General features: G+C 45.3%; 1 pseudogene; it reads left to right on the top strand.

The window, feature by feature from the left end:
* The first annotated feature begins 3,605 nt into the window (after nucleotides 1-3,605).
* On the top strand, nucleotides 3,606-6,791 carry LOC100632200 (uncharacterized protein K02A2.6-like; annotated as a pseudogene).
* Nucleotides 6,792-9,342: the final 2,551 nt, after the last annotated feature.

Raw genomic sequence — 9,342 nt, 5'->3', positions numbered from 1 at the left:
CAGATCAAGGATAATGCTGGAACAGTGGATGACTTGAACATAGATCCCTGTAAGAAAATGGCACCTTTGTGACTGCAGAGGTAATAAGTCTTATAACAGGTGGTATTTGCTATTAGTCAGTACAAATTTACTGCACGAATAACTAGCATCATGAATTTTTGTGTACATGAATATTTACTAGAAATCTACAACATAGTTCTTGACTCAAATGACAAAGAGTATGAAGTGAACCTGAAGGAGTTAGAAATAGGAAGTTTACTAGCATCTCAAGATGACTTGGACATAGGGACAAAAATAGTTTGGCTACACAAAGGGAGAACTGGCTATGCAGGTGAAGTGATAAAATTACCTTACGGTAAGTTATGCTCTTGCACAAATGTAATTAATGGGAGGGTGTGGACAAATCTGAATAAATTCTGTTGTTGACATTCCAGGCTAAAGAAAAGTAAGAGTCTAGGAGATGCCTATGATATTTTTTGCAGCAAAGTATGATTGCATCTCTTTCAGGAAAAATCTCATGCTTCTATTTCTTCATTCCTTGACTTTACATTCTTGCCACTCAAAATAACAGACAGTAGAGCTCCATCTTCTTGTTAAATAAATCTCTGCAAGAGCCCTAAAATAGTGATGTAACCTCATTTTTAATAAAATTATTGGAATTAGGCGACTTTAGAAGCCCTGTACCAGTAGTGCAAAAGAAAGAAAGGACAACTAGTCTAGCTTATCAAGTGATGATGATCATGAAACCAAGGACATCTGCCCTAGTCAAGCTTGTGGATTAGAACCAGTGTTGTATTAGTTAACTATAACTATAACTAAATCTATTTTAGTACACAACAAAATTGTAATTTCAGTTAACTAAACTAAAATTCTTTTATATGATGTCAAAGTAACTAGAATCATAACTAAAATGACTTGTCAAAACTATAACTAAAATAGAATTAACAGTTTTGTACTAGTAATCAAATAACTGACTTACAGTGACAATTCAGCAAGGCATATTTACCTCCGTCTTGTCATTAATGTAGTGTTGTTTTATATCACATTTTGCACTTTTAGTTAGTTATAGTTAGTTATGACATTTCTGAATTACTTGTCGGTTAGAGTATAGCTTTATGCAAGGTTAACCACGCCCACAGCTACACTGCCCATTTAAGGCCCCGAGTCTGCAGGGGTTGAGGCATCATTGCTTGCAGTTAGCTCAGCTGAAGTCCTTACTTTCTAAGCTCCCGTCCGGCTTTCTCGCTGTTAGACTCTTGTGATGCCTGCATCTTCTCATGACCCTGCGCCTTCTGCGGAGGCTCCTACCTCTCTAGACGTGAGTTTGTTGGGCTCTAGTGGACCGGTGGCTGCCCCCTTCTTTCTCTCATCCTCGTCAGACGTCGCTGGGCCAAGTTCACCAACTGTTTTTACTTCAACTACCCCAGCGTCAGTACGCAGCCACCCTCCTGTCATCTGTCTGGCTGGGACAACCCTGGCCACGGCCTCGCCTATGCCCGGGGACGTCATGAGGCCTATCAACGCCACTGTCGAGGCTGGGATTGAACGGGGAGTCGATAGGGCTCTTCGTGGGACGGCCTCCGGTTCATCTATTCCTATTCCTGCCAGGACTGTGCCCGCAGCTCCACCAAGGCCAGTGCCTCCATTATCAGGTATGCTACAGTACTTAACTTTCACACACTCACTCAAACGTATGTGGCTTATAGGCTTAGTTAATATGGTTTGCATGTTGTTGGGCGATCCAGGCGGGTGCTTACATGCATAAACTGGGTGGTTACTGGGAGCCCAGCAAGGGCGCTAGGGCTGCATGTGGGCCTTGCTCAGCAACCTGTAGGTTCAGGGGTTGCACATGCTCCCATCAGCAGCAATGGACAACTGCATGGGTTATGACTTCACAGGGCTTCTGGCCACTCCTTGTGGTCTGGCACCTATAGTTGGGTCCAACCACAGGGAGTGTCAGTGGCTTAACAATTCCTTTTCCTTTTCCTGTCCTCCTTCTCCTTTCTTCATTCTTCTTCCCTTCTTTCCCTCCCATTTTTCCTTCCTTCTCTACCTCTTCTCTTCCCCTTTCTCCTGTCTTATCATGCAGGGCCAAGCTTACTGTTTCCACTGGTGTCGCTGCTTCAGTCAGTGTCACTCCTGCCCCAGTCAGTGTCACCACAGCACCAGTTGGTGTCACCCCAGGACTAATTAGCGTCACTCTAGCCCACCTGGCTGGTGCTCAATTGTTGGCTACCTCAGTAGATCACTCTTTGCCCCTGTTCACAACTGGTCCCAGCTCCTTGTCCAACCCCTGAGAGTCACTGGTCACGCCATGCCACCTCCCTATCCCAAGGTCTCCTCCATCTCCCTGGTAACGTCCCTCCCCGCTCTCCCAGCAAAGGTGGTGGAACGGATTCGGGCAGGATCCTTTGTGGCATTGAAGGAGATGCTGGTGGACAACGTCACCCTGGTCGAGAGGCTCCACAAGCTGGGCCATTCCTCGCAGCTGCTCTCAGCCTGTTCCAAAATGAGAAAGATCAATGATCCGCTAACTTGGATTTTCTGTTTTCCCTCGTTTATTGCAGTGAAGACGGATCATCTATTGACAAAAGGTTGGCGCTAGGTTGGCGGAACTATGATATCAGGTTCCGCCAACAACTGGCTGCAGGCACCCTCCTTGAGTGGACACAAGTAGGGCCTTCCATCTTGGCTACGTCAGTTCTCTGCCCCATTTTATCTCAAGACGTCTCTTGCTGTTCGCTTTGTTGGGAATCAGATCATAAGACGAGGGAATGTGCATGTAGTAAACTATTTAATGTTTGGTTTATGTGATTCTAATTAGTCTTTACAGTTAGGTAATTTTTGTTAACCACATCTTGTGTTTATCTGTGTACTTAAGGTTGATTTTTGTAAGTTGAAGAGTTCAGTTAGTTTTGGTTGTTAATAATACTTTCTAAGTTACAACATTTCTGGCGACGAGGAACAGTTTTGAGCTCATGGCTAGAGCAGTTGGTAATCTAGAAACCTTCAATCCCAAGAGACACAACTTTCCCAAGTATGTGCAGTGGGTAAAGCTCTATTTCACAGCCAACGACATTCCAAATGCTCATAGGAAGTCGGTCTTTTTGTCAGCGTTGGGCTATGAGACTTATGACATCCTAGCTAATGTGTTTGATGACTCAGAGGCTCAGACCTTCGATACTCTAGTCGAGAGGTTAACGAATCACTTTCATCCTAAATCCTCAGTCGTAGCTGAGCAATACAAGTTTGGATACCGGAGGCAAGGTGACTCAGAATCTATAGCAGATTTTGTTGCTGATCTAAAGAGCCTGGCTGCTTGTTGTAGGTTTAAGGCCAATGCTCTTGACGAGACTCTCCGCAACAGATTCGTGTGTGGTCTCTCTAACGAGTTTATTCAAAGCAGACCCCTGACCGAGGCATCTAGATGATCTCCCATTTGACAGAGCAGTGGAGATTGTAATGACATTCGAGGATGCCAGACAGACGGCCCAGCTCATGCAGCAATGGGAAGTACCTGTTCATCATTCTGAAATGGCTGATGGCAAGCCAAGGAAGCAGTCGGTTCAGTGCTACAAATGTGGTGGTTCTCATTCTCCAGCCACATGTCGGTTTCTAAAAGAGAAATGTCATTCCTGTGGGAAATTGGGAAAGTCTGTAGAAGCAGTAAAGCTAAAGACACTAAGGCTAAAAGCCAACCTAAAGCACAAAGAACTGCTCCAAAGTCAACACATGCCATAGCTGAGGGACCTATTAACTCTCCTATCATAGAAGATTCTGAAGAAGTCTTTATGGTTTCATCTTTAACCTCAAGGGTCGCTCCAATTCCGGTAACAGTCATAGCAAATGGTCAACCGTTAGAGATGGAACTGGATACTGGAGCTGCAGTATCGCTCATCAGCGAGGATATGTATAAGGCCAAGTTCAAGGACTCTGTTACTCTCAGGTCTAGTAATATCACACTTCATTCATATTCTGGTCATCTTCTGACAGTGATGGGAACTGCTGACCTCAAGGTCACCTACAAAGACCAGAAGTCCACCCTTCCATTAGTCGTGGTTGCTGGTCAAGGCCCCAGTTTACTTGGTCGCAACTGGCTTCAAAGTATACAGCTGGACTGGAGTTCAATTAAGAATGTCCAGGTCAAGGCCAGTTTTGATAATCTTGTCAAGAAACACCCTAAGTTGTTTTGTTGTGGGTTGGGTAAAATAATTGGGGTTACAGCGAAAATACATGTTTCTGACCATGTCCAACCCAAGTTCATTAAACTACGACCTCTCCCATATGCCTTAAAGGAAAAGGTTGAGAAAGAGCTTATGCATTTACAAGAGAGTGGACTCATTACACCCATTCAATTCTCAGACTGGGCAGCCCCAATTGTGCCTGTAGTTAAGTCTGATGGAAGCATTCGAATATGTGGAGACTATAGGGTCACAGTAAATGCAGTAGCTAAACTAGAAAGTTACCCACTACCCAAAGTGGAAGACTTATTCGCAGCTTTGTTGGGGGTGTACTACTCTCTAAACTGGATCTTTCCCATGCATATCAGCAACTGGTTTTAGAGGAAGATTTCAGGAAGTACACCACTATCAACACAACCAAGGGATTGTTCCAGTATTTACAATTGCCTTTTGGTATTTCGTCTGCTCCTTCTATTTTTCAAAGGACAATGGAGACTCTCCTTTGTGATATTCCTGGTGTTGTCGTGTACATCGATGACATTCTGGTCTCTGGTCGTGACACTGATGAACACTATAACAACTTGGATAAGGTCATGAAAAGACTGGAGGAAGCTGGAGTGCAACTCAAGCAGTCAAAGTATTCTATTGGGAAGTCTTCTGTGGAGTATCTGGGCCATATCATTGACAAGGATGGCTTACATCCAGCTCCAGAGAAGGTCAAAGCTGTAAAAATGGCTCCAGAACCTAGGAACATAACAGAGCTAAGAGCATTTCTAGGTTTATTATTCTAAATTTTTGCCTAACCTTTCTGATGTTTTAGTCCTTTATACAGGTTATTACAAGCAAAGGTCAAGTGGTCATCGAGCAGGGATTAATCTGAGGCTTTCCGAGAAGCCAAGTCGTTACTTCAATCATCTACACTTCTCGTATATCTTGACAGTAATAAAGAGATTGTGGTGTCGGGTGATGCATCTCCTTATGGTGTGGGGCAGTACTGGCATGGAAGACGGTTCGGAAAGGCCCATCGCCTATGCATCGAGGACTCTCTCATCAGCAGAGAGGAATTACTCTCAGTTAGAGAAGGAGGGGTTAGCAATAATATTTGCAGTGAGGAAGTTTCATCAGTACTTGTTTGGTTGTAAGTTCATTATATACTCTGACCATAAGCCTCTCAAGTACCTCTTCAGTGTACATCATCAAGTACCAGTAATGGCTGCTGCCAGAATTCAGAGATGGTCTTTGCTCTTGAGCTCATATCAATATGAGATCCAATATCGTCCTGGCAAGAGCATGTCTAATGCTGATGCACTTAGCCGCTTACCAACTTCTGAGACTTCATCAATGTCTACACCTCAATGTGGTGAAGTAACTCTTCTTCTAAATCATCTCTCTACCTCAATAATCACTGCAAAGCATATAAGGAACTGAACTAGTAAGGACCCATTACTCTCTCGTGTTCACCACTTAATGTTAAGTGGGTGGCCTTCTTCTACTAATAAGGATCTCCAGCCATATTACAATCGCCGAGAAGAGCTAAGTGTGGTGGATGGTTGTATATTATGGGGATCTCGGGTAATCATACCACCACAAGGACGCACTGAAGTACTAGCTCAACTTCATGAGACTCACCCTGGAGAGAATCGAATGAAAGCATTAGCCCTGTCATATGTGTGGTGGCCTGGGCTGGATACTGATATAGCCACTAAGGTGCAACATTGTCATCACTGCCAAGAAAACAGAAATAGTCCGGCAAAGGCTCCATTACATCTGTGGGAGTGGCCAACTCAGCCGTGGACCAGACTTCACATGGACCACGCAGGACCATTCCAAGGCAAGTTGTTCCTGGTCTTGGTTGATTCCCATTCCAAGTGGTTGGAGGTTCATATAGTGCCTTCTACATCTGCAGAAGCTACAATTAAGGTCCTCAAATCAATATTTTTCACTCATGGCATCCCTGAACAGATTGTGACTGATAATGGTACTGGATTTAAGAGTGGAGAATTCCAAGATTTTATGTCTCAGATGGGAATTCAGCACATCTGTACCTCTCCATACCACCCCTCTTCTAATGGGCTTGCAGAAAGGGCAGTACAAACCTTCAAGTCTACTGTCTCTAAATTAGAAGGACCCATGGAACACTGCCTCACTCAGTTTCTGTTCAAGTACAGAGTAACTCCACAAACAACAACTAACCTATCACCAGCTCAGCTCTTGATGGGTAGGAAATTACGAACTACCTTGGATCTATTGCATCCTGATACTTCTAAGAGAGTAGAAGATAAGCAGAGGAAGCTAATGACTGACAAGAGACCAAGAACTTTTGCAGTAGGGGATAAAGTCTTTGTTAGAGATGTCCTCCATAAGAAATGGATTCCTGCAATGGTAATTAAGATTACAGGACCTCTCTCTTATCATGTAGAGACTAATGCAGGTGTTGTGTTACGTAAGCACGTAGATCACCTTTGCCCAGAAGACATGACTACCTCTACTGGTCAATCAGAAGATTGGGGCCCCACCACCACTATAACCCCCACCACTACTCGAACAAACCCACCTCAACAGCCACCTGCTCCTCCACTTGAACCAGTACGTCATTCAACAAGAGTTTGAGCGCCCATCATCTGATTTGCCCCTCTACTCCAAACTTAAGTAGGAGGGAATGTAGTAAACTATTTAGCATTTGGTTTATGTGATTCTAATTAGTCTGTACAGTTAGGTAATTTTTGTTAACTACATCCTGTGTTTGTCTGTGTACTTAAGGTTGATTTTTTAAGTTAAAGAGTTCAGTTAGTTTTCGTTGTTAATAATACTTTCTAAGTTATAACAGTGCACTAGCCATGTGGGACAAAAAGGCCACTCCCCCTCTTCAAAGTCAGCGAGAGCTCATCCCTATTCATTTAATGAGGCGAGCAAAAAGTTCAACAACGGTTATTGTAAACATATCAAGTGCAAGTACTCTCATGTTTGCAGCTTGTGTTCCAGCCCGGACCACGTGGCTCCCGCCTGCCCAAAGGCGACGTCGGAGTCGGAGAGCTATTCCTTCCTCATTCTGGGGCGCTATAAAGGGACCCTAGTATATTTGACTTTTTCATGTATACATGACTATTTAATCATTCAGTATGATTGCCCTACAGAGCGGACCTTTTCTTTTATTTTGTTTATTTGTATGATGCTTCAATTATTGAGTCACTCCTGGGTGTGGCTCTTTTGCTTATGCCCTGATACTTGTTAATAAGTTCATTACTCCAGTAGGGGGTGCAGTACTTATGGTCACTCTCCTTGGGGTGGGGTTTATGTCCAGCTTAATTAATTAGCCCCACCCCGGAATTTTTTTTTTGTTAAGCTGCTGCTGCACTGTATATTTATTTATGTCTGCTATCACAGGCTCATACCCCTACTTACAGAAGCTCCTAGCACTGGAGTCTCAGGCAGCTATTATTTCATTGGCTACAGCTTCCCAGTTGGTCCGGAGGTTCCTTCCCTTGCAAGAGGGGCTACCCTTCTTAGCTTCCATGCCTGACCAGGGGCTAGCAGTCTTTCTTGAGAGAGGCATCAGACGGGGATTTGCCATTGGCTTCAACCCTGATAGTAATTTGAAGCCTGCAGGCTCTAACATGTCCTTTGTCCGGGATAATCCCAAGGTGGTGAGCAGCTACATTGCTGAGGAAGTGGTGGCAGGCCGACTCTGTCCCTACTCAGTTAAGCATCTAAGCCCTATTGGCTTGATCCCCAAGAAGAATAGGCCATGCTGCTTTTGCATGATAGTTGACCTGTCGTCCCCACGTGGATATAGCGTCAATTATGGAATTCCTCCAGAGTTTTGCTCATTCCACTACGCATCTGTGGCCAACGCAGCCCATAGGATGTTACACTATGGTCAGGCAGCACTCATGGCCAAAGTTGATCTAAAATCGGCCTGTCGTATGGTGCCGGTACGACCAGAGGACAGCCACCTCCTTGGTATCTAATGGGAAGGCGTCACCTATGCTGACCTTGCTTTGCCGTTTGGTCTTCATTCTGCCCCCATACTCTTCTCAGCCGTGGCAGATGGCCTGGCTTGGCCCCTATTTAGGTCAGGGGTAGAGTTTTCCATCCATTATTCGGATGATTTTTTTTCTATCGCCCAGCATATTCCTCTGAATGTCACAGAGCCATGGAGATAGCAGTTCCCCTCTGCCACAGGCTATAGGGCTCCCTGTAGCACCAGAAAAGGTTGAGGGCCCTTCCACATTCCTCACCTTTTTGGGCATTCAAGTAGACTCTGTGACTATGTCACTCTCCCTCCCTCAGGGGAAATTGGCAGCCTTAAAGCAGCATTTAGGGACATGGTTAGGGCCAATCCGCTTCAAAGCGGGAGCTCCAAGAGTTATTGGGCCACCTTAACCACGCAGCAGATGTTGTCCCACGAGGGAGGTCCTTTGTCAGGGCGATCATCAATGCTATGAAGCAGCCACGCCTTCCTCACCAGAAAACCCACCTAAATGCCCCTTGTAAGGCTGACATTAATAGGTGGTCATTGTTTGTACCCAGCTGGAATGGGATCTCAATCCTCCCCCCTCCACAGCCTTCAGTGACTGTTATTAGCGATGCCTCAGGTTCGTGGGGGTGTGGGGCATACAACCAAGTCCACAGCCTATGGTTCCAGCTGTCTTGGCCACCATCTTGGGACAAGGTCAGCATTGCTCCCAAGGAGATGCTCTCTGTGGTTATTGCGGCGGCAATTTGGGGGAGATGGTGGTCAGGCCAGCGGATCCTCTTTCTCTCTGATAACACAGCAGTCATAGCAGCCTTCACCTCTCGCTCCGCCCATCACCCTATTCTGTCTCACCTCCTTAAATACTTGTTTTTTGGGAGGCCAAGTTTGACTTTTCTTACATAGCAGAGCACCTCCCGGGAAAGAGTAACGCAGCAGCCGATGCCCTGTCTCGGGACAACCTGTCTTTATTTCATTCACTTAACCCACAGGCCGCCAGAGAACAAACCCCAGTTCCTCCCACTCTGGCTCTCTTGCTCATGGATCACACCCCGCAGTGGACCTCTCTCAACTGGGCAGGATTGTTTAGGGACTCTTTGAGCAGGGTCTAGCCTCCTCATCTAATCGAACCTATTCATCAGCCAAGTCCTGTTATCTCAAATTTTGTCAGGACGCTAGCCTCACCCC

Source organism: Amphimedon queenslandica, unplaced genomic scaffold, assembly GCF_000090795.2.
Source record: "Amphimedon queenslandica unplaced genomic scaffold, v1.1 AMPQUscaffold_13386, whole genome shotgun sequence".
Taxonomy (NCBI): Eukaryota; Metazoa; Porifera; class Demospongiae; order Haplosclerida; family Niphatidae; genus Amphimedon; species Amphimedon queenslandica.
This window is presented reverse-complemented; position numbering and strand designations above follow the sequence as displayed.